The following is a 25,494-nucleotide window of genomic DNA, read 5'->3' as shown; positions in this document are numbered from 1 at the left end:
AGACTTGAGTGAGGCCGGCGGCAGCGCCGAGGTGAAATGCTCGAACACATTCCTCTTCTTTGTTAGGATATGCTGGGCTCATGACGATAGCGTTTGCTACGGAATACCACGCACACCTGTTGTCTTTTTGACCTCTTCAGCACCGGATTTGGTGTTGGCGACGCAGCGGCCCCTATACTCGCGATAGCAAGATAACTTTCAACACAGAGCGTTCTTGCCTTTCGCTGAACAAATAAGACAAGCGTCATTGATAACTATCAGGATAAAAGCTTCCTAGCGGTCGACTGGCAGTGACCATGGTGGCAGCGCAAATGTGTTGTTTCCAGAAAATTACAGCTCAGCCAAATTATTTGTTTCCAGAAACTCTGAAATGAGACGGGCTTCGTACGCCAGTGACACTTCCTTTTGGGTTTCCACCATTGCAGTGATTGTTGCCTTGATGTGTTCGATATTGGAAGGACCTTATTACACCTTGCTTCAGGCTCTGTAAAATGTCATGTACTACATAGAACATTAACTCTATTAAATACCATGTAAAAAGGAAAAAAAAACAGTAGCTCAGCGAATAAGGTGCTGAATCGAGGATGCGGGTTTGATCCCGGTTGCAGCGGTCGCATTTCGATGCAGGTAAAATTTAAGAATTCCTCTTCATATAAGCAGTTCAGTGCGCGAAATTAAGATTCTGAATATAATCAATCATGTTTCTAATATAAATTCTTAGGTGTTTACTTTACATCCTAACTAAGGTGGCAGAGATGGGTTGATTATGTCGCACCCAGAGCTGCGATAGCTTTGGGCCTTCTGCATCGAACTGCCAGGTCTTTTCCGCTGCCTACTAAAGAATTATTCTACAAGACCACAGTTTGACTAATCCTTGAATATGGCTGCAGAATTTGGGATCCTGCAGTGGTGCGAGACAAAGCCGAATTAAAAAGGGTTCACAGTTTAGGTGCTTGGTTTTTGTAAGGAATTTTCAGGAAAGATATATCTCTGCCGAGACATTGAGAGAAAGACTCCATTGAGACCACTGGAAATCCGTCGACGTAAGTGGTGAATCACGTGCCTTCACTTGCTTTTTCATTTTTCTGTTGATATTGGAAGAGTTGGAACAGAGAAATATACACTGGCACCTCTCTGACCGCGTAGACATCTTCAAAGTACGGGAGGTTGCCTCAAAAACTGATGTATTTTGATTGTCTTCTTTTTTTCCCAAACTAAACGCGATTTAACAAACTGCCTTCAGACACTGCTTGTATTATAGTCGATGGTATTTTCTTTTCTATGTTATAATCGACATTTCCTTTTTGTGCTGCAGTAAGATTTGACCCGTTTTTTTTAATGCGATGTTGACTTCTTTTCGTGGCTGACACTGTTTTTGTCATGTTTTCTTTTATGTATACCCGCCCCCACTATAATGCCACTTGGCGCTGTGTGCAAATACATAAATAGCAGCTGTTACACATTCACGCAGTAGATGTCACGCAGCTTCTCTGTTTTGCACCATGAGTGTCATATAATACGTTTTTAATTTCTTTCCCTGCACGTACACATACGTTCACAGTACATGATGTGCTTACATCAACACCCCTTGAGGAAGCTAAGACGTGTGTCAAAGGCAGTTGCACCCTGAAAGCTCTCACCCTCTTTTCCTCTTCAACAAATCTGTCCCTACTGCGGCAGGTACCAAGGTTGGCACAGCCGTTGCTGCCGATTGCTGGTGTCTTCCTGTAGTTCATTGTTGACATCATCTTGACCTTCTCTGTCGGCAGGAAGCGCTGTCGGTTACGACGCACAACTTTACCGTCATCAGTGATGACGCAGTATGAGCTTGATGAATCTCTGCGACACCATCGGCATATTGTTTATATGCTTCTCCTCCATCTTTGACGACTGGCCTTTCTTTGAGTGGTGCAAGAGTACACTGGGGGCGTTTGAATTGAATATGCTTTTGCAGAGACATGCTTGGAAGTTTTGTTTTTGAAAATCATGCAAATGAAATCAAGTTTAGAACCGCTACTCACAAAACTGAGTTATCTAAAGGAGCATCTTTTCTGCTGACTTTTTTTTTATTTTTACAAATGGCTGCATCACCTCACGGCCATTATTGCAGGAGGAACCACTGGACTGAAATAACTTAGCGGTACCAACCAGAGTCGCCTTTTCCTTGTCGTAGCGCCGGCGTTCAAAGAATTTGGACCAGGAGCAAAACAAAACAGAAGATAAAAAAGCTGTTCCGAGAGGATTACAACGTTCGTTGGGGGCCTAAATTTTTCTCTCAACTTTGTGGTGCGCTGCACTTGGCACGTTCTGCGAAAATATTCTCTTTGAATTTCTTTCCCTGCCCTTAAATTCTGGCTAGTTCTTTAATTATGTTCTGTCTCCTCTCTAGATACGGGTGAAACATTTTCTACCTTAGAGCTAACAAAAAAGGGGAATGTCTCAAAGAATACCGTATGCAATCGAACCGGGTTAGAATGAAGGAGTCGTAAGCTGCAAAGGCGAATGCTTCCAGATTATTTCCCGCGTTACCAAGCCTGGCATGCGAGACGTGTGCCTCTATGTTCACATCGCTTTAATGGGTCCGATGTTATCTCGGCTCGTTAGGCGAGTGTCACATGCGGAGGGGCTGCAGAGCGGCCTATGCGTCACGTGCCGCTGCCCTTCCTGGGTCTTCGCAACGACCGATGCACCGCGCCCGCGTGAAGGCAGGAGAAACGTGCCTACAGGCCGGGCGTGCTTCTGTCGTTTGGCGGCCAATGTAAGCGGGTCAGAGTGAGTGGTGGCGCAATGACCGGGAAAATCCGACATCGATCCGCCCTGGTGACGCGATTCTCCTTAAAGCGCCGGCCTCTGCGACTTTCCTATTGTTTCTCATCACGCTGACTGCGCACATTTGTTGCCTTCCATCCGTGCTAGAAGCGTCAGGAACACAATGCGAACTGAAGAGAAAGTACCAAACATTTGTTATCGACGGAGAAGCAACACATTTTCGGTCCACGGACGAGAGCCGCGCAGACTCTCTCCGTGCTCCCGCCTCGCACTCTTCAGGGGGGCTCTGCTCCGCTGTGGCGCCGCTCGCAAACATATCAACTTACTCGGCCGCTCCGGTCTAAGGCGTCAGGTCGGAGAGGAAGTGGTAAAGAGAGACCGAGTGAACTATGCCGCTGCTGAAATTGATCATTCGGGGCAGTGTGTGCTTGTACGCCATTCAAGCGAGTTGTAACGCAACGTAGGGAGATAAACCTGTTCCCTTGTTCTTATAAACCACTTTGTCGACAAAAGTAAAGGAAAGCTTTGAGAAGTGCAGATTGCAACTATCTACCTTCCTCAACGAATGCCCTCTAAAGAGCTTCGACTAAAGCATCGATGATGATGCGTCCGAAGACAACGAATCGAGGGCACAAGGGTGAGGTGGTACCACGGCCGGCACCCTCAACGATCAGTGAGAGCGTACACAACGAAGACATAACGCAGTTCAACGCCGAGATGGGATCCAGGAACGCTGAAACAGAAAACAGCCACGGCATGGACAGGCCACAAGAACCAGTTCTCGGTCCAGGTGCCATCGATTTCCAGGCGCTGATGAAGACTGCGATCCAGACGGCGGTACGAGATGCTTTGCAGGGAGCAGCCCAGTTAATGCAATCGACCCAGTCAATACAATCCCACTCGTCAACAGGAGTATCGGGCGTCGAGGATGAGCGACTGGCTACTGCAAGCGCACAACGGGTGCAAATATTCGACCAAACTTCAAACCACGAACCAATGGTCGAGATGTGGCTCAACAATGTGGAAAATCTGGTTGAAGCTTATGGTTGGAGCGACCAGCAGACCTCTTGCTTCGCCCTCACACATAGAGCTATGAACGGACTTGGGCCGGCCCGAAAGCTTGTATTAGGCCCGGCTTGAGGACCGGGCTTGGGCCGCTTTGAAGCCCTCTCGATGGGGCTCGGGCCGGGTCAACGTATATTTGTCTCCGGCGGGCCGAGCCGGGCCGCACACCCCGATCACGAACACGTGCAACTTTAGCGAAAGCGCGAATACGGTCATTGTGCGATAAGGGTCTAGAATACCCACCATTTTTCCGCGCTCTCCTTACGCGACAGCTTCCGACTTCTTTCTCAGCGTCGACCCGCCTTTCATCCCCACCTCCACGCCGCAAACAGATTTTTGGTAGCCGTCAGTGGCTGAGCAGAGGGGCCGATTGTGGACTATATTTTTGAATTTCGCATCTCCACATTGGTAACACCGGCAATAGGTTTTAGGTATCCGTTTCGAGATTTGCGCCACGTTGTCACCTATCAAACTTCTTTGCTGTGGATTACTCCTTCCTCGAAAAGGCCTCGTTTGAAGTGGGACATAGCTCAAAGCATCTGCCGCGCAAGAGTTTCCTCTTGTTTCTCTTGTTGCGAAAGTTTCACGTGAAAGGCACGCGGTGAGCCAGGCTAGCTCACCGAGTACTTGGCAACAAAATCCACCCCTTGTTTAAGTTTAGGTCTTACGTACTTTTGGACGAGCGAACAAGCTACGTACCGAAAGCTTGGTTTACTCTCAAAGAATGTTTTAGTCATTCCAGCCACAAAATATAGAACCGAAAGAAACTTCAGCACTACCGGGCTCATTATCCAGGAGCAGGAGCGTGACAAATGACTCAAATCAATGCATAACTTCTTTTTCCAGAATAAATTAATCCTACTAATGTGCTGGGCCTCTATATATTAAGCAAGTGCGTCACTTCAAACATGAGAACTCAACATTTCAAGATCACGAATAAAGTTATCATCCGGAAATTACTTCCTTCTGTATCCCTTTCAACTTCAATTATAGCATGACAGGACGGGTCCGGGCCTTAAACCTGAGCGCCGGGTCGGGTTGGGCTCAGGCACTTTCAGAGTTGAGGCAAGCTCGTGCCTCTGGCGTCGGGCCCGGGCCGGGCTCAGGCTCAAAATTTCGGCCCGTGCACACCTCTACTCACAAAGCTCCATACAATCGCAAAAACGTGGTTTGAGTGTCTCACAGATGTCCAACGAACTCGGGCCGAATGCAAACTGAAATGAACAGGGCATTTCTTTCGGCATGCAGTTTCCCATGCACATTCCGAGGCATAGAATCACGAAAGCGTCGAAGTGGACTTCTACGACAAGCTGACCAAAGCAAGGCGCTACAACATCGGGGTAGCGGCTTTTATCGAGTACGGCATCACTCGACCCTACGACGAATTTATGGTGCAGTCCTTTAGCGTTCTAAAATAAAAGTAACGCGGCGCCTCCTTCCACCTCTTCCTGCACTGCCGCTCCTCTCGCTTTGCAACAATGGCTTCCTCCATGCGGAGCTAGCAGACGCTCTCCATGGGTAAAAGGCTGGCACTATAGTGTTGCTCGATCTTTTCAGCGCATATCTTTTTGTTGCAATTTGTTTAAGATATACTATAACTGGTTGCCTTAAAATTAAGAGTGAATGTGGATAAGGCTTGTACTCTTCCATTAATAGTTGTCAAACACAGTGCCGCGTTGCGCGAAGCCTCATCCTCGTGTGTGCGTCACTCGCTCATCGGCCGCTGGGAGAATTGTCCGAAATACCTTCTTTAACTACTGACGGTGAGAGCGAGTCATCCATCAGCAGCTTGTAAGTACTTATCTGACAGCTGCCACTATGCTGGAAGCTACGGGGAAAGCAACGGAAGTGTGACCTAGACCGCCACAATGGAGTGCTCTTCTATCCAGGCTCCACTCACTGTAGAAACAGGGCGAAGACGACCCGGACAGAGCGAAGATGCAGGACGAGGGCTCCTCTTTGTTATCAGTCGTGCCATAGCCTTTAACCTCGCCAGAGTAAAGGTCTATCTAAGACGGAAGAGCGGCTTCTACTCCGCCTCTATACCAACAGTCATGCTTTGCCCGACAGAACTCAAACATTTAATCCTCCCTTTATGGGCAGTTGTCCGCACTGTGCGGAGAAGTCTTCGGACATCTACCACATGGTATGGGCTTGCCCATCCAACCCAGTTATTCTTCCTCACCCAACTCCACTCGAGAGGACTGGGAGGCGACCCTGCTCGTCTGCCATGACCTGCAGGCCAAAAAGGCCTTGGTCGAGCGCGCCCGGGCAGCAGCCGACGCCACTGGGGTCCAGTACTAGGGACCCCAACTACTATTTGTAAGGGCTGGATCTTCAAAGGTCCAGCTCATGCATACCTCCACCCCTTTTGAATCATTAAACCTTTTTTACCACCACCACATTCCGTGTCCTCGCTTTGTCTGGTTGTGTTCGCCCTGTTTCCATACAGAGTGAGCTGCCAACATGCCCAAGCATCTGTATTCTTCACTCCATCATCTGCAACATGTCAGAGCATCTTACGCAAAGCCAGGTATTTTCTTTCTGTGAGCTTCAGTAATGCAGTAGCAGCCATTAGGCTCAATGCTTAATGCACGTAACTGGAGCAAATTAAATCTCCACGAAGCCTCGCATGTCTACTTCCGCTTGTCTGTCCGCGAGTTCCCATACGTGACTATTGAAATCTCTATGATTTCCATATGGAGGGGGGGGGGGGGATCTGCATTTTTTAGATATAGTTATAGGTTATGCGGACGTCATTTCTGAGCGTCGGTGACATTGCCGGGAGCAGCGATCTGCGTGGACCACAGAGTTATTATTAAAGCATGATGTCAGATCAGGCCATCGTTCCGCAAGTTATCGCGCCGTCTTGTTTACCAGAGTATACACTAACTGCTTAGTTAAATACTGTGATACATATAAATTAGGCAGTAAGCCTTAGTCTATGTCTATGATAACACGTGCTGGAAACATGACAGAGTCGGCACAAAATACAAGTTTTCAAGTTTATATCAAGCCTGTTAGGAGACTAAAACTGTAAATAAACACAGTGCAAACATAGGACACTTACGTGAATTACCAGTGTGAAAACTAATGAATTCAGTGTGTGGAGCGGTATATATAAGGTTAGCGATAAATGATGATTAGCTCGCTGGCCAGGAGCGATCACTGTGCTGCTTCGAAGTCAGCCCGGCCGATTGTATGTAGCCAAACTGCCTTCCATGCTACATTTCAATTCAAGAATATGGTACCTTGATTAGCTTATTGATTGATTGATTAATTGAAAACTTTACTGCCACCGATATAGGAGGTGAACCTACTCCCCTACTCAGGTACGCAGATCCGAATGGCCGTTCGGCGCCAATTTCATGTGCACTGCACTATAAAACGCAGCAACGATGTATCGCGATCGATGTCACAATGTACTAGAATATGGGTATAGTGTGCTCTATAGCTACGGTAAAAACCTCACGAAAGAGATGTGAAACATCGCAAATTGTCGTGTTGATGCGCACCTCGAGCGCTGTTTGGCACCACGGGAAAGGAGGAACGCCAAAAGCAAGAAAACAGTGCACAAAAACACGTGATACTTTCAGGCAATGAAAGGGTTATACGACATGAAAAGGCTCAGAGAAGGAGACAATTTTTAACGAGATGGCATTACTTTTAGTTTATTGAGGGCTGAATGCAGGATAATAAGTTTAGACACTTACCGCACAAGCTGCAACGGCTGCGCGTTCGGGGAGAGCTTTCTGTGGCAATGGAGCCAAAGCTACTACGCCATATAATTCTGAGTACCTGGAGCCGATGTTTGTTCAGCTTTAACAGTTTTTTTGACTGCCACTAAGCATTAATATGTTCCTTTAAGTTGCTGATAACTTATAAAAATAAACGTCGCACGACGCACGACGTACGCTGTCAAAAGCAGACGCCCGTTACGAACGCATTACGAAAGCGCGCAGAAATGGGCGCAGAAAAGCAGCAGACGCGTCCCTCCCCGCCCCGCGTACGCTGCTTGCGCTTTGCAACAGGCCGCGCAGCCATTGACATGAACGCTGCGTATTAAACTCCTACTGTACTGGCTAGTACTGTAGTATAAGCCTGATACAATAATAAGGTAATAGTCCTGTAATGGTATAATATTCTAGAGGAAGCACTATATTCTCTTCCCTGTGAGCGAGCTAATGCGTTTCGGCTCCGTAGCTTCCACCTACCACAAAAAATTGTCCCCGAGTATAGCTGCTTTTTCTTTCCGTTATTAAGATACCTACTTTCAACGCAGATGATTGCGCTTTGGACTGCGCAGACATGCACAAGCAATCTCCAGTTCATACATCATGTGCAACACTGCCAAAGCAATATATAGAGCTCTTGTTTGCGCCCCCCGCATCCGCGATGAAAACTAGTGCCTGTTCTTGACGAGAGGAAATAATAGTTTCTTTGTCTGCAAGCAATACATCTTACATTTGCCATCAGCTCCATAAAAAGCACCTTTTTTAGGGAGAAAAGATTGGATTCAGTGAATTTGTGTCTTTTGTTTGTCGTTTTTGTTCGTGTCTCGTTTTCGCTGCGCCGCAACCCTGCCAGCGGTGCCTTCCGCGCTGCGCAACGCAATGACCTCGAGTGCCTCTTCAGAGCGGATTTTTTCTATAAGATCCACACTGCGAAGATGTCCGGCCACACGAAGCAAATTATTGCAAACGTGCACGCTCGAAATAGAGCCCGTTTCCGCAGAAACCACCCGGTAACGAAACGAGCGCGTAGGGGTACGCCTCCTTTTGTTTTCTTGCGGACTACCTGCTTAGCTTTCGCTGCGTTGCACCTGATGTATGAAACGGAGCATAGTATTATATTAATGCGACTGCGTCGTTATAAGTGCACCGTTTTCCAAAAACATCTGGAGTTGGTGTTGTGAGCGTATAAATCATGAACATGGGTACGACAGGTGGTAGATGTAGTAGGAGACAGGACCAAGCACTATTTGGTTTTCGGGTTGTACAGTGCCACTAGAACACGTAACAAGTCGGAGGCGGCAGGAGATTCCAACTTTGTCGGCTCTTTTGAAATGGGAGGGAATCATTACTCCTGGGGTCCCGTGCCAAACACGCTAAGCCCTAACCGTGTAGGAACGTTTAATAAAGGCTTCAGTGAACGGGGACTTGTATATGTCAGGTAAGGTTTCACATAAAATGTGGCTAAACTTAGCACTGTATGCCAATGAGTACATATGAGATGATAAAAGCTTGTAGAAAAGGGCATTCGTGCGAACGAGAATTCGCGACAAGTAGCGCTAGCGTGGAGGAGCCTTTAACACTGACTTTTTATTCCACAACATTTCTGTAGTTTTGTTTAAGTTAGTTTTGGGGAAAAGAAGGGCAAAGTATCTGCATCACTTCCGTTGTCAGATGGAAGGAAGGATGCACTAGGTGCGATCCTCCTGTGAGGATACAGACCTCCACCAGCGACCATCATCATCCTACGGCTACCCCAGGCAAGGCCTTCCGCCCCATGAGGTTTGGCGGGTATTTTGTTTCGGGGAGCGGGATTTTCCCTGCCAAGGGGCTCATGCAATCCGGCCTGTTCCGACCGGGGCGGGTGTAGCAATGCATATGCACCTCGTCCGCACCGCCGCGGTGGGTAGAAACCTGACGCGAGCAAGTCTTGTAATATCTCACTTCTAGTTTTTCGTTTTCTTCTGTGAAGGTCACCATGGGGTGTCCCCATTCTTCAAAAAACTTCTTGACCCTCAAGTGGCGTCTCTCTCTCTCTCCAGGTGAAACCAGAGTTTCTTTCTGATTTTGGCCGTAACTTCATGGAGGCTCGGAGTCTTGTTCGAGTAGGTCGCGCGGGCCAACCACATCTGATAATTGACCTCTGCCAGTGTCAAGACAGACTGATTGCGCCCTTCCTTTGGAAGTGGGTTGAAGTTGCGCAAGGTGGGGTATGGAATCCCGGGGCGGTCGAACATATCTCTCAGATGCTCTAGGAGTGCTGCGGGAATTAGGCAGTCCAGAAAGATGTGCTCCGCTGTTTCTCGGGCCAAGTAGAAGGAACACAGGTCAATATTTTCCGACGTCGCAGGAACGAAGGCGCGCCGTCTGATTGGTAATAGGCTTCTCGCGAACCGCCATCCCATAAGGGAGGCTCGGCGAGCATAGAGGAAGTGGGCGGTGATGTACTGCCAACTGGGTCTTTCTGCACGTAGCATGTGGCTTGATAGGCGGGCAGGGAGCGGAGGGGTGATCATATTGATATCTTTCAAGGGCATGGTTCGCGGGTCAATGTCAGACAAGATTTCCTTCAGATACTCTAAGCCCGTGGCTGCAGTTCGGTAAAATGATAGGGGTGAGCCTGCATGCACTTTTCGGTGAACACCCCGACTCAAGATCGTTTGGACTTGGCGAGGCGAAATAAAGTTGCACCCTGTAGTAGAGCTTACGTATACGCTCTAAAATGTCGCAATCTCTGTACTGTCAAATCTGACATGCATGCCAATCCTTATTTCAGTCGCGATATGCGTGTTTGAAGAGCACTCAGCAGCCTATAAGAACAAGATTTGAAGATGCCAGTAGAGTGCTGAAGACTGCAAATGGGACTATATGTCTCTGCATAGCTAAAAAAACATTTTTTTACACCTGGGAAGTATCGTTTCGCTTTTGTTTCACGGTATCCCTTTCGAACCTCTGAACGAATATATACACTTCTTCGGCTTTTCCTTAAGATCAGATCATGGTCACATCACCTTTTGGTTTGCCACTCGAACCTTAAGGCATCTGCAGGTAGCTGTAGGACCTGTGGCGCCTTGTCCAATAATATAGAGCAACCAAAACACTCGCTATGCGGTTGCGACACGGCTGCCACCAATGCTAAGCCGGCGGCTCAGCTGGCCCGCATGCTGAGTTCATTATTTTTGATCACGCTAGTTGTATGTAATTGCTTTTGGGTCGGTCCTATGCGGACGTGACAATCTCTCGATCCTTTGACATATAGCCAGAAGCATAGCCTTCGAGCAATGTGTAATGTACCATCTCCGTAGCAGTAATGCGTAGGCGCTATTGTGTCGCTTTTATGTGTACATGACTTCCGGTCTTGTGCAAAAGAATTCGTAACGGTGTCCGTGTTTCTTGAACCCAATTGATGCTGCCACGTCACACCCTTAGAGCCGTAGTTCAAGTGTCCCTCAAGCTGCTTTATATTGCAACATCTGACGTGCTCTCTTTGGCAGCCTCCTTTGTGCTTTGAAGAAGGCGTGACATCTGAACTATTTTCTGTCGATAAAGCAGACGTTCCCAGCTACCGCGTACAGTAGTGACATGCAGCACCATGCATGCAAGGCAGGAAGGAAGGAAAGGGAGGAAAGACAAAAGTCTTAGGGCCAAAGTTTAGAAAGTGCCTTACTTCCGGGAAGATGCCTGAAGAGCGGCGCGTCTTGCTTCGGTCCATGCTTAAATACGCCTTAAATAAAGAGCCTTTAGAGAATTGCATTTTAAAGTTCACCGAAAAAGGGCGCGTTGCTCTTACGGCATCTTAACTAAGTAAGGATACTTCTACAATTTGGCCCTTGTTCTCTTTCGTCCTTCTCGTTGTTCATCTGCCAGAATAATTGCGGAGGTTAAGGATTACTTGAACCTAGTGATAGAGCAAAGGCTGTGAGCATTGAAGCATAGCCTCTGTAACACCGCCTTTTCAATCTGCCATTTTTCATATTTGTTCTTAATAATATTAATATTATCATCATCATCATCAGCCTGACTATACCCACTGCAGGGCGAAGGCCTTTTCCATATTTCTCCAATTAACCCGGTTCTGTGCTAGCTGCATCCACTTTACCCCTGTGTAAACTTCTTAACCTCATCCGCCCACCTAACTTTCTGACGCTCCCTGCTACGCTTTCCTTCCCTTGGAATCCAGTTTGTTACCCTAAGCGACCATCGGTTATCCTCTCTTCGCACTACGTGCCCCGCCCATGCCCATTTCTTCTTCTTGATTTCCGCTAGAACGTCAGTAACTTGAGTTATTTCTATGACCCAATCTGCAATTATTACATAATTGGTTATTATATATTCTTATAATAATTGGTTAACAACGAAGGAAAAGCACAGTATCTGTCACACATGTGGGCACATGAATCGCGCTGTAAAGGATGGGAAGAAGGTGGGAGTTAAACCGGAAAGAGAGAAAAGGGTGCCGTATTGGAGGGCTCCGAAGTAATTTCGACCACCTGAGGATCTTTAACGTACACTGACCGCACTGCACGCGAACGCCTCTTTATTAGGCTCTCATCGCAACGCAGTCGCCAGCGGTTGATGTCCGAAGACTTCTTCGCACAGTGCGGACAACCGCCCGTGAAGGAATGATTAAAATGTTTGAGTGCTGCCGGGTACAGCAGAGTGTTGGTATAGAGAGGGAGTAGAAGCCACTCCACCATCTTAGATAGACCTTTACTCGGGCGATGGCAAAGTGTATGCAAGATTGATAATAAAGAACAATGTCTTTAGAAGAATACACTGGTTGGAATTCGAGATCCTGATCTAGGGGGTCGAAATGGGAAGCCCGGAAAGAAAACGCGCAGACGGCGTGGCGGTGTGGGCTTGCCCATCCAACCACGCTATTCCTCTTCACCCGAACCCCTCTCGGGAGGAATGGGAGGCGACCCTGCTCGGCTGCTATGACCTGCAGGCCCAATGGGTCTTAGTCAAGCGCGCCCGGGCAGCGGTCGACGCCACTCTGGGGTCCCTACTAGGGACCCCACCTAGTATTTGTAAGGGCCGGATCTTCAAAGACCCAGCTCATGCATACCTCCACCCCTTATTAATCCTTAAACGTTTTTCCCCACCACCACCAGCGGTTGGGATCGAATACGGGTATCCAGCACAGTAGTCAGGCACCTTGCCCAGACAACACGCCAACTCCCAGGATGCCTGTTAGTCCATACCTCCCACATCCTAACTGATTTGGAATCTTTTAGTTACATGTATTCCTCTGGGCACTAACCCTACTTTTCACCACCCGTCGTCCAAGCCAGGCGATAGAAGCGCCACCCCATTGTGCTTACATCAGAGATCGGTGTTGGTATATATGCATGAATCTCCTGGTGACGTCAAGACCAGTCGTGACCATACATCGCGCGCAGCTTGTAGAACACAACTAACATTCCATTGAACGCATCAAAGTTCATCGGCGTTCTATAATTTGTTTACAGGGAAGGAAAGGCGGTGTATCTGTCACTCGCGGAATCCCACTGTCATTCTGACTGTAGACAAGGGGAATTATGTAGAGGGGTTCACGTTCCGTGGCGTGGCGCAGTTGGTTAAAGCGCTTGGCTTGGGATCCAAAGGATGATGGTTCGGTTCCCAGTGGAGTCAAGGGAATCAAGGTTTATTCATCTTTATGATTGACTGAAAAAAATTAGAAGGGCTCAACGCTGCTGAACCGATAATGAAGCGAAAGCATTAGCTGCGGTTGACAGAGCATTCTTCTTCTTCCTCAGCCCACATAAAAGCCCCACTTTAACCAATCCGTATAAACGTGCCTTAGTGGCCTATAGGCGTAACGTGAAGGCCATGGTCCTAGCAGGCTGATTCTGACATAATCGTCCCATGTGAAACGAGAGACCCAAGTTGGCAGCTCCTGCCAGGGGACCACGTACACAGGCACCACACTCAGCGACGAGCGGTTAGACCTGGCGTAGTATTACTTTCGCAATAAAGCTTTACTGCGCAGAGATAAGGGAGGGGGATGTTTAGATGTTTGCGCTCTTGGAAGTGTGACACCCTTTGCCGACAGCTCCGGCTGACAACAATGAGGTATTAAAGTCTTTCGCCTTAATAAATAAATACCATATACCGGCGCCACCTACGACCAAACACTATAACTATTTTCACCATTCTCATTAAAGATTTGTGAATGAATTAATGAATCAATGATTAACAGAGCTTCCAAAACTTCTAGTTTACTATATTGCCTCGAGCAGCAGTTTAACCTGCAAATTGCCTCTGCAGAGCTAGAAGGTTCCGACGACCTTGTTATTTATAAGCCGCTGCCCGCACATAGAAAAACACAAAGTATGCATTAGCACAAGCAAGGGCGCGCACACGCGCGCACGCCTTCTTCGTGTCTACTTGACATTGGTAGAACTGGAAAGAACGTGCGTGCCCGGAGGTTTGAACCAGTAGCATGGCGACACATGTATGTCACGAGACTAAGATATGCTACGCCATCAAAAGCAGACGAAAGCGCGTACGGTCATTTCAGTGTCATCATTCTACTCTCGCTCGACTGCAGGGAGGTTCCATATCGGCAGGCATCCGACTCATTCGAATTGATTCTCCGTTTCGTCAGCGCCCGACCAAATTCTGTCAGTGCTCGTAAATTTCTGCATTGTATTCTCGTTCCCTGTCTATACCCAATCTCCTATTTGTAACCTATGCTCCAACAACTGCGGCAGTGATTGTGCTCTCCTGACATCGTCGTTTATTTCGTGCAGGGTGCCACCATTGCTTGTATAGCAGGGATGAAGACGAAACCTGCGACCGTCCCGGCGTAGTCAACGTCACCACAACAAGGATTTGGGTTTAGTCATGCGGGGAGTTCGCAGTGAGTATATTTATTTTTTATTTCACTCCAGTTTTTCCTGGTGGCCACCAAGGGGCCTCTCCGAAGCGCGAGAGGACATGATGCGTTCGAAATGCGCGGGCGTCGCCTTGAACCACAAATAACCTCCTACTACAACAGCACGACCCGTTGTCCATAATTTCGAATAATTAGGAGCCGTCTGGTTGTGAGGTTAATTAGCAGTGAGGTTAAAGTTACATATTTTGTTGCACTGTTCTGACCTAGCGCGGTGGCGAGTCAGTCAATCAACATGATTGCTGGCTTGGGCTGGGCTGATCGAGAATTATCCAACGTAACGAAAGAAATGTTGAGGGAAACTTCCGCGGTATTGCTCTTTTGAAATTTTCGTGGTGCGAATGCGTTTACGTTTGATCGAACACACTCTCAGGATCTTCTGACGTGGCAGTATTAGTGTTCCACCCTTGCAACAGCTGCTCGTGGTTTATGCTTTTTCTTGCGATTCGCACCTAATTTAAACGAGGAGACGAGTAGATTAGTAATGAGTAATGTATTAAAGGCATTTCTTTAAAGAGTAGCATCCTTTCGATGCTTTTTCTTACCTAGGTGGACTTGAACCTTTGCAAAAGTGATACGTATCGCGCACACATTTGATTGTTTTCGCGGTCTCATGGGGTGCTCGGTTACTTCGGCTCGCGCTATGGTTACAAATTCTGCTCATTCGTCGACGGGTAGTTTTTCAGCGCAATCGCAGATTTAAGATTTGATTTGTCACGCCGCTACTGTGGCGTATTGAAGCAGCGAAGAGTTTTGCTCAAGGATAAATGGAATGGTTGATATCGGGAAATAGTTCCACTTCTGTCCTCTATTACACGTTTCTACTCGCGCACTGGACGATAAATTTTATTCTCTCGTATTTGCGTTTCCTTGTCGCGATTTCGCTCTTTTCTTGTTCATTGAACAAAACTTTTAAAGCCCGCATTTAGTTTTGATTTTGAGATCGTGTCGCTTGCTCATATATTTTTTACCACATATGTGTTTTTGAATCAGTAATTTTTAATTAAGCCTAGTCCGTGTCCCTGACCACATCTCACGTAATGGTGAGAGCGCTCTTAACATCTTAGGACTTGCCATCAGCGGAACCTTATTTCCATCGTTTTTTTTTCGTTCTTGCTCCTCCTAGGTTTACGTTAGCATATTTCGCCTCGCTGCATGCAAATATTCGTGATTTGCCGCGTCTTCGAAATGCAGAGGCATTACAGGGAAGGCACTCACGACAGCAACGGAACATATATGTAGAGCGAGAGGTTCCCGCGGATGTCGTCGGATGCCTGTGGTCCTGACGTGTCAATATCGTAGTCCTGCCTCCTACTTTCTACATTTTTGACGGGCGCGAGTGTACAGACATCGCCCGCCATAGTGGTGCAGTGGTGAGAGTGTTCGGCTACTAAGTTGGAGTTTACGGGTCCAAACCCGGCCGCTATTCGATGAAGGCGAAGCGCGAGAGAAACTCGTGTGCTGCGCGATGTCAGTGTATGTTGAGGAGGAGAAAAACACTTTATTGGCGAGTGAATTTGGGCGCTTAGAGGGCCCAGGGCCACCGCACGACCCTCACATTACGCGCATGTGTCCAGGCCACGTAGGGCCAAGGTACCGGCACCCCGGTTCACACAGAATTTGGATGTCCAGGTCATGCGACGCAAGGCGGGCCTCCCATTCCTCCCACGATCGGACGGAGGGCTGTCCCTTACCCCAAAACACGGATCAGGTGTTCACAGTGCAGACAAACACTTACTGCATCTCACATTTACTAAAAATCAATTGCAGGGCTGAAAGCACTGCGTCCCGTACTCATTATAGCGAAACGAAAAGATAAGGCTCCTAAAAGCATAAGATGTGGAAGCGTCCACTTTGATCTAGTTTCTATGCCATGCACGGTGAGAATTTGACCGCCTTATTGCTCATGGCAAATCCTGCAATTTCCATAAAACATGGTACCTTTTTTTACCGGGTGATCATCTTGTTTTATGTCATAAGTTTTCTGATTATATATCCACTCATTTACAGTGGACTAAATCCTTTTTCTACATTCACAGCATCTCATGACTATTTGTTATTTCACATAGTAATAATCCAGTATCAGTGTCTGGCGCTCTTTTTCCCCGGATGCCGTTGCGACAATAAACTCTACTAATCATCACCATCTAGTTTTTATTCCTCTAAGCGCAACTCAGGATATTTTTTTCTTTCGACCACCTACACCGTGACACCATGAACGAAAGAGCGGAGCCAAACTTGACCGTGTTGACTACGACTAACACCTTTGCCCAATTATTCTTCGGAGGCGAAGAGGACTAAGTAGCACATGCCATGAGTTGGTGGGCGTGACCTCTTACGTCACAGCGCGAGCTCAAATCTGGCTGGCTGCTCCATTGGCCCTGTCCGGAGACTTGCCCATCCGGGCAGAGGCTAGGCGCGAAGCAGGCACAGCTTAGCTCGCTTCAGAAGGAGCTCGTTCATCTGCCGGAGAGTGAAGTCGCTCTGACTTGCTTGCTGAGGCGCCCTGTGCTCCCACCCAACTAGCCAGAGGAGTCCCTCCTCGTTGTCGCAAATCTGGGCTCCCACAAACGTGCCCTGTCCTAGATGGAGATCGTCCCGCCAGCGCGGTCGCGACGCTGCGGGAGAGGTGAGCGCATTTCTCGGCTCGCAAATTTTTTTCCGCGAATCGCTAGCGGTCAGTCTATCCCATAACAGCGTAGTCTTGATGACGTCAGGAGTGTATTGGGCCACTGCTGCGCACCTGCGTTTGGAAAGCACAGCAAAAATATTACGATTCAGCACTTCACCCCGCGTTCAGTGTGATGCCTCTTGATGCTCGTCTCAGCGAAAGATAATTTCATCACAGTATTTCCCGACACTGATGCTCTTGCATGAGCTTTGTTCAGTGGTCCTAAAATTTATCCATCTTCATCACTTGCGTGAGCCTGCTAAGCCTAGCGCTAAGCTTTGCAACTGGCTTGCCATGCAGCACCTCCGCGACTACAGTTTGCCGAAAAGCACGACTCGACTCGTAGGTCATTCTGAAACGACGAGTGTTCGACCTATGCCCCTTTTTCGTTGCAATTCCTGCCTTGACCACTTTCTTTCGTCAGGTCCTGCTGTGATGCGTGTATTGAGTAATAAGTATCGTTACTGCGCACTACTATTGAGCTGTCGTCTTTCAGGTCTTGGTGACGCGCATTAGTCTCTCTGCGGCGGGTCTTGATCACCGAATGATTAGGCTAACCACTGTTGTCGACGTCGCGGGAACGTAACTTGATTTAATCACGCTGGCGGAACACTAAGACTCGTTTGTGAAGTGAGTTGTTTTGTCCTGCCATGTGTCGCAGAACTTCCCACAGAGCTTACACACTGGCACGTCTTATGAACGTCAGCGATGTATTCCTATTTTTCCAGGAGGACCTACCGGATGCACACAGGTATATCCCTCGGCGCTCTCTTTCAATGGCGTCTCGCAAAGTTCATTCGCGCAAGCCATACAGCAGGTCGTGGTCGCAGCGGCGCCTCCCCAACTGCATTCCTCCACTGTCACCGCCGTCGCCAACGTCACCGCCATCACCACCGTTACCGCCGTCATCACTCGCGGCGGGGGCGCCAACCAGGGCAATGGGGCGCTCTCCGAGGCTCCCACCGAGGGCTTGCCCACCAGCTCGCCGTCGCGAACGGCCACACTCATGCGGGCCCGCAACGACATTGGCAACATAAATTCGCAGAACGAAGAGCTCAAGCTCCAGGGGAGCGACGTCGGCTGCGACTGCGCGCATTTGGACCACCCTCCCCCCACCTCCCAGTAGCATAACCACTGGCCCAATTTTAGGAGCGGGCTGGAATTGTGTACAGCCCTACGTAAGACTGCGAACAAAGTCCAATAATTGACCGATGGTTTGTGCTGCCGATGCCTTCATGGGGTGAAAGATTGGTGTTATAGGTCGTACGTTAGCTGCCGAAAGGTGTAGCTATCTGAGGCGCGAAGCACATTGCACATGCCAGGATACGCTTTGGGAACGCACCACTTGGAGTCATAAGGTTTCAGTAGAGTGTTGCGGGAAACAGTGACATGGACACTGCCCAACAACCTGTATTGTCCAAGCGGCGCTGCTAGTGTTCTAGCTGTCCAGCTAGCTGGCGAGAGGCCCTCGCATGGCTCGCATGGCAAATCTGGCAGGCGCTGTTGAAAAGCAGTGGTTGCGCCTCAAGTCTGCTTGCTCCTCTTTCTGACCTGGGTAGACTGCGATGCGATTGACACGAAAAACTTCCTCGGGCTGTCTATAGCTGTTGCTTCCCCTTGGAGAGCGAGGTCTCAAATTATCGAGTTTCATTCGCAATCGATGTCATCCAAAAGTTAAAATAAAAACAGACGCCAGAGAAACACCAGGGTATGAGAGCTTCCAACCCAACAGACCAGATAGAATTGGCCGAGATATCAAAGCTAATTAATAAGTGCAAGGTCGCCGATATAAGGAAGTATAATACGGAGAAAATTGAGCGTGCTGTTATAACGGGGGAAGCGTCAAAGCGGTAAAGAAGAAATTGGGCATAGGCAAAAACCACATGTATGCGAAAAGGGACAAGCCTGGCAACGTCATCACGAATATGGACAAGATAGTCAAAGTAGCCGAGGAGTTCGATACAGATCTCTACAGTAGCCAAAGTAGTCAGGACCGTAATGAGATTGCCGGTAGGGAAAAACACTCAGACGTTCCTCCAGTGACGAAGGACGAGGTCAAGATTGCATTAGAAACTATGAAAAGGGGAAATCAGCTGGAGAGAATAAGATAACTACAGATTTGTTGAAGGACGGGGGGGATATCGTGCTGAAAAAACTGGCCACCCTGCATACGCAGTGCCTTGTGTCGTAGAGGGTACCAAAACCATGGAAGAATGCAAACATTATCATCATTCATTAGAAAGGAGACTCTAAGGACCTTAAAAATTGCAGACCAATCACCTTACTGTCTGTTGCGTATAAGGTATTTACTAAGAAAAACCCTAATAGATTGAGCACTACCTTAGACTGTAATCAAGGAAAGGAATAAGCAGGTTTTCGGAAACGGTACTCAACTATCGATCATACCCATACTATCAATCAGGTGATAGAAAAATGCTCGGAATATAACCAGCCCTTATACATAGCATTCATTGATTACGAAAAAGTATTTGACTCAGTTGAAACCTCGGCGGTGATGCAGGCATTGCGAAATCAGGGGGTAGACGAGCCGTACGTGAAAGTGCTGGAAGATATATATAGTGGCTGCACAGCAACCATAGTTCTGCATAAAGAAAGTAACAAAATTCCCATAAAGAAAGGTGTTAGGCAAGGAGACCCAATCTCCCCAGTACTATTCACAGCTTGCTTAGGGGAAGGGTTCAGAGACCTGGAATGGGAGCAGTTAGGTATAAGGATAGATGGAGAATACCTCAGCAATCTGCGATTTGCTGATGACATTGCCTTTCTAAGCAACTCGGGGGATGAACTGCAGCTGATGATTGATGACCTAGACAGGAAAAATAGGAAGGTAGGCTTGAAAATCAATATGCAGAAGACTAAGGTAATGTTCAACACCTCGAGAAGGAACAGCAGTTTACATTAGGTACCGAAGCACTGGAAGTAGTAGGCGACTATGTCTACTTAGGACAGGTAGTAACCGCAGATTCGGACCATGAATAGGAAATAAGAATAAGATTGAGATGGAGCGCATTTGGCAAGCACTCGCAGATTATGACAAGCAGCTTACCGGTATCGCTCAAGAGGAAAGTATACAACAGTTGCATTTTACCTGCACTCACCTATGGGGCTTAAACGTGGAGGCTAACAGAGAGGGTGCTACTTAGGTTGAGGATAATCCAGAGGGCTATGGAACGAAAAATGGTAAGGGTAACATTAAGAGATAGGAAGCGTGCAGAGTGGGTCAGAGAAATACCTCAAGTTACTGACGTTCTGGTGGAAATCAGGAAGAAATGGGTATGGGCAGGACATGAAGTGCGAAGACAGGATAACCAATGGTCGCTTAGGGTAACAAACTGGATTCCAATGGAAGGAAAGCGTAGCAGGTGGCGGCAGAATGTTAGGTAGGCGGATGAGGTTAAGAAGTTCTCAGGGATCAAGTGGATCAGCTAGCACAGAACCGGGTTAATTGGAGAAATATGGGAGAGGCCTTCGGCCTGCAGTGGGTATAGTCACGCTGATGATGATGATGATGAAAAACAGACGGAGCCGACATCTCGATACGGTGTGCTCGCTGTGCCACTGAGGTCCTCAGCAGGTGTGATACAGTCGACTGAGCACTCCGGGACTTTGCGATGGATTCCGTGGTAGCCGATAAGCCCCATGGCTAAAGATCCATATGCATTGAATCGCCAGCTGAATCACAAACGCTAGTACTTTCAGCTTTAACGTACCTATATTACCAGAGCATTCTTTTGAATTCGTATCAACTCGCGTTCCGAAGATCCTTTAGAAAGCCTTATGAGCAATCGGAAGCGGCAATGTAGCGTAGCTGAATTCTTACACTGCCACGCTTGAGTCTCGGTGCAGAACGATGAGCAACGACGAAGCGCTTCGTCCTGACGTCCTTGTTCTTATGCTTCATCTTTCTGCGCTCAGTACCGCAAGCATGGAATCAATCCAGCTAGTCCAACAAGTACTGTTTGACTGCCGCGATTTGTTCCCGTGATGTCTGCAGGAAATCGAGAAGATCCTGTCGTCTCAGTTTTTACGCCGACCTGCTCAGGGCAGACTGGGCCGGCCGATCCAGTTGACCACCAACGATTTCAGCGTGGAGATCCCTACCGGAAACGTGTACCACTGCGACATGGAGATCTGCTCCGAAACACGCAAGGAGGCCAAAGTCCCAAAGAAGCGCAAGTACCGCTGCATCAGCACCAAGATAAACCACCTGATTATCAAGATGCTTGTCAAGAAGTACCGGCTCGACCTCAGCGGCTGCTTGGCTGCTTTCGACGGCCGCAAAAATCTATATACGAGGCGGGAACTCAAGTTGCGCGAGCGTACCTTCACGGTCGGTTTCGAAGAAGACCAACGGGTTCAGAAGTTCTTTGTCAAGATCCAGTACGTGGCCACCGGAAATCTGGATGCACTACACGCCGTCTTCGATAACCGCGTCAACCATGTTCCCCAGGAGGTTCTCCAGGCCGTCGTCATCGTTCTGCGGCACGGACTGCCGACCAAACTGACGCCTGTTGGACGATCCTTCTTCAAGGCGCCTCCACCAAATGACAACACCCTCGTAGGTGGCCGCGAAGTCTGGTTCGGCTACTACACGAGCATCCGGCCAGCTCAGTGGAAGCCCATGCTGAATGTTGGCATGTCAGCCACTGCTTTCTACGAGCCTCTGCTCGTTATCAACTTCACATGCAAGCTGCTCAGCGATAGCCGGCGCCAGATATATGTTGGAGACTTCAGAGATCTGCGCGACTTCCAGGACGCTCGTCTCAACAAGGAGCTGAAGGGCCTGCGTGTCAAGGTTACACACCTTCCCTACCCGCGTTAGTACAATGTGGTGAGCGTCATGGAGGAACCGGCGACGAAGTTCATGGCCGAGTGGTTTGTGCATCCGTCTCGGCTGCCGGAGGTGGTCAGTTCAAAACCCGCCGCCGGACACCCATCGGTAAAATGGGTACAAACTTCCCCCAGCCCGGCGCCCGGCTCTCTCAGGGGTGTGCGTTTGGAAGAGGCTGTGCTAACCCTGCTGTGCTCCTTCGAGGGCTTAAAGTTTTGAATAAACTAATGACCTGCAAAGTTCGCGCTGACAGAAAAAGGGCCACATAATGGGCTTTTGCCTCGCGAGACGGACTTATTGTTGTCCGATGGCGGAACGGATCACTGTCACATCGGAGCAACTATTTGAGACTTATGACCCTTTTCCCAAACATTTCACCCCAAAGCGCCAAGCACAAGGCCGGGGGAAAGCTTGTACCCATTGAAAAACCGGTGGGTACCCGGTGCCACCAGGGATCAAACCTGGCACCTCCCAAACACGAGGCGGATGCTCTACCGCAAGGCCACGCTTTGCTGGACGCTGCTCTACAAGCCGGCCACGCTGACCCGCTGGACGCTGCTCTGCTTGAGCCGCTTCGCTAAGCCAGACAGCTTGGACTCTGTGAAATGCTCATCCGCGTCGGCTAGGAGCGGGGCAGGCGTGTCGAACAGCCGCTGGACGTGACCATGACTGACGCGAACCGCAAGCCCATGCGGAGCATTCTGCTCGAGGAACAGCGCAAGACTGCTAACCTGGAAATGGTCATCATCGTGCTCACCAAGAAATCGAACTATGCCGAGATTAAGCAGGTGGCCGAGATCGAGATCGGATGTCGCACCCAGTGCGTGATGAACAACAACGTGATCAAGCAGTGCAACACTGCGCTCATCACCAACCTGTGCCAGAAAATCAGCGCCAAGCTTGATGGCACCAACTACGGCCTATTGACCCAGGAGAAGCCAGCTATCTTCCCGAAGCTGGTGATCATCATCGGCGCGTATGTGACTCACCCGGCGCCCGGAGGCAAGCTGAGCCCCTCGATCGCGGCTTGCGTCGGCAGGCTCAACTCCATCCCGTCCTTTTTAACGCCTCCATTCGCGTGCAGATGGAGGATTCCGCCGCCACTTCGCGACTGGAGATCATCAAGGAGCTCAAGGATATGATGAAAGACATGACGAAAGCATTCTACAGAGCCACAAGGCACAAGCCGGAGCGCATCATCTTTTACCGGGACGGTGTGAGCGATGGTCAGTGCATGGAGATCCGCAACCGCGAGGTGAGTCGGAATAGCGAAATCATTTCGCCGATCATTGCCCCGGTATTACTGTGGCCTGAACTCACTCGTAGTTAGGGCGGCATCTTATCGGCTCATTGGTTCATCGAACATATCTACTGAGGTAGCTGATGGTTCTTAAATTAGATGCCACTCCTCTTCCATGATTCTTGCTTGCGCCAGGTAACCGCTATCCGACTGGCCTGCCAGGAGCTTTCTCCGAATGAGACGTAACAGCCGGCGCTGATGTTAATCGTTGTCCAGAATCGCCACCACAGACGTTTCATGCCCGTCAGCGACCGGGATGAGGTGGGCAAGTGCCGCTATGTGCCTCCCGGCACCACTGTCGATTCCGTGGTGACGCACCCGCTTGACTTTAACTTCTACCTCTTCAGCCACTTCGGCATTCAAATGGGCAGTGTGGCATTGAAATGCTACTAGTCGGTATTTGCTTGTGGCTATGTAGAGGCTGATGGGATCGCTCAAAGCAATAATATCCCAAACAAACTGTGGTCACTGACAGCTAATGATTTATACCCGCACACCTGTGTCTTTTACAACTGTTCCTGTACACATCACTTCATCCTTCATTGTCGTCCCAGTGAACTAAATAATCTTCCTCTTTCATAAGAGAACGGAAGGCGTGGTAACACAATCCTGACCAGCCGAAGATATTGCCCAGGCTTTCTCCATCGTCAGCTTATCCTAATTCATTCTCAAAACGAACTGCGTTAAGGTATGCTGGGTTCCAGACTTCTCCAATATTTCAGACCGTGTTCATTATCCAGTCGCTGATACAACTAGCTCCCCTTATGGCCAATCTATATTTCTTGTCACAGAACAGGTGAATCTTATATACTATCCCTTGATTACATTCTGAATATCTCTTTCGGTGGGCTGTTTTACATCATAATTTATTCATTTTCCCATTCACTCTCGCACACATACTTTTAACGTTATCAGGAACCATAGGAGTAATTTTAGTACTATGCTTTTAACCAGTTTGTGGGCAAAACGATGGAGGTAGGACGCCAGATATCTTTTCTTCCTCTGCATCAATTGTCCATTCTCTATCCTTTTTTCTCTATATTGTGTCGCATTTTTCCTTAGAGCACATGCTAACTACGTCGTCTGGGACGATTCCAGTTCCACGGTGGACGACCTGAAGAAGCTGATCTATTACCTCTGCCACACCTACGCCCGCTGCTCACGCAGCGTGAGCATCCCGGCGCCTGTGTACTACGCTCACCTGGCCGCGTACCGCGCCAAGAACCACGTGATGAGGAAGGTGGACGTGTCCAGCTCGAGCAGCGACTCGTCCGGCGGCAGAGGGCACTCGGTGTCCACCAGCCAGTACGTCGAAGCAGTCAAAGTGATCGACTTCCTCCAGACTGCCATGTACTTCATCTAAGGAGGACCGCTGCCATGGGAGCGAATTTCACTGTTCACTTAACATTCCTGATGCCACCTTATAAGTTTTGGCGTGGCATGGTTTTTCAAGGATCAAGCAAAAGATCAAGCAGGGTTTCGGAAACGGTACTCTACTATCGATCATATCCATACCATCAAACAGGTGATAGAAAAATGCTCGGAATATAACCAGCCCTTATACATAGCATTCATTGATTACGAAAAAGTATTTGACTCAGTTGAAACCTCGGCGGTGATGCAGGCATTGCGAAATCAGGGGGTAGACGAGCCGTACGTGAAAGTGCTGGAAGATATATATAGTGGCTGCACAGCAACCATAGTTCTGCATAAAGAAACAAAATTCCCATAAAGAAAGGTGTTAGGCAAGGGGACCCAATCTCCCCAGTACTATTCACAGCTTGTTTAGAGGAAGTATTCAGATACTTGGAATGGGAGCAGTTAGGGATAAGGGTAGATGGAGAATACCTCAGTAATCTGCGATTTACTGATGACATTGCCTTGCTAAGCAACTCGGGGGATGAACTGCAAATAATGATTGATGACCTAGACAGGAAAAGTAGAAAGGTAGGCTTGAAAATCAATATCCAGGAGACTAAGGTAATGTTCAACAGCCTCGGGAAGGAACAGCAGTTTACATTAGGTAGCGAAATACTAGAAGTAGTAGGCGAATATGTCTACTTAGGACAGGTAGTAACCGCAGATCCGGACCACGAAAAGGAAATAACAAGAAGAATAAGATTGGGATGGAGCGCATTTGGCAAGCACTCGCAGATTATGAGTAGCAGCTTACCGGTATCGCTCAAGAGGAAAGTATACAACAGTTGC

General features: G+C 48.5%; 1 pseudogene; it reads left to right on the top strand.

Moving 5' to 3' along the window:
• The first annotated feature begins 17,049 nt into the window (after positions 1 to 17,049).
• Positions 17,050 to 24,649, top strand: LOC146182861 (protein argonaute-2-like; annotated as a pseudogene).
• The last annotated feature ends 845 nt before the right edge of the window (positions 24,650 to 25,494 follow it).

This window comes from Amblyomma maculatum, chromosome 7 (genome assembly GCF_055883805.1).
Source record: "Amblyomma maculatum isolate TAMU_Amacu chromosome 7, ASM5588380v1, whole genome shotgun sequence".
Classification (NCBI taxonomy): Eukaryota; Metazoa; Arthropoda; class Arachnida; order Ixodida; family Ixodidae; genus Amblyomma; species Amblyomma maculatum.
Note: the sequence above shows the minus strand (reverse complement) of the source record. Positions and strands in the feature narration are given on the sequence as shown.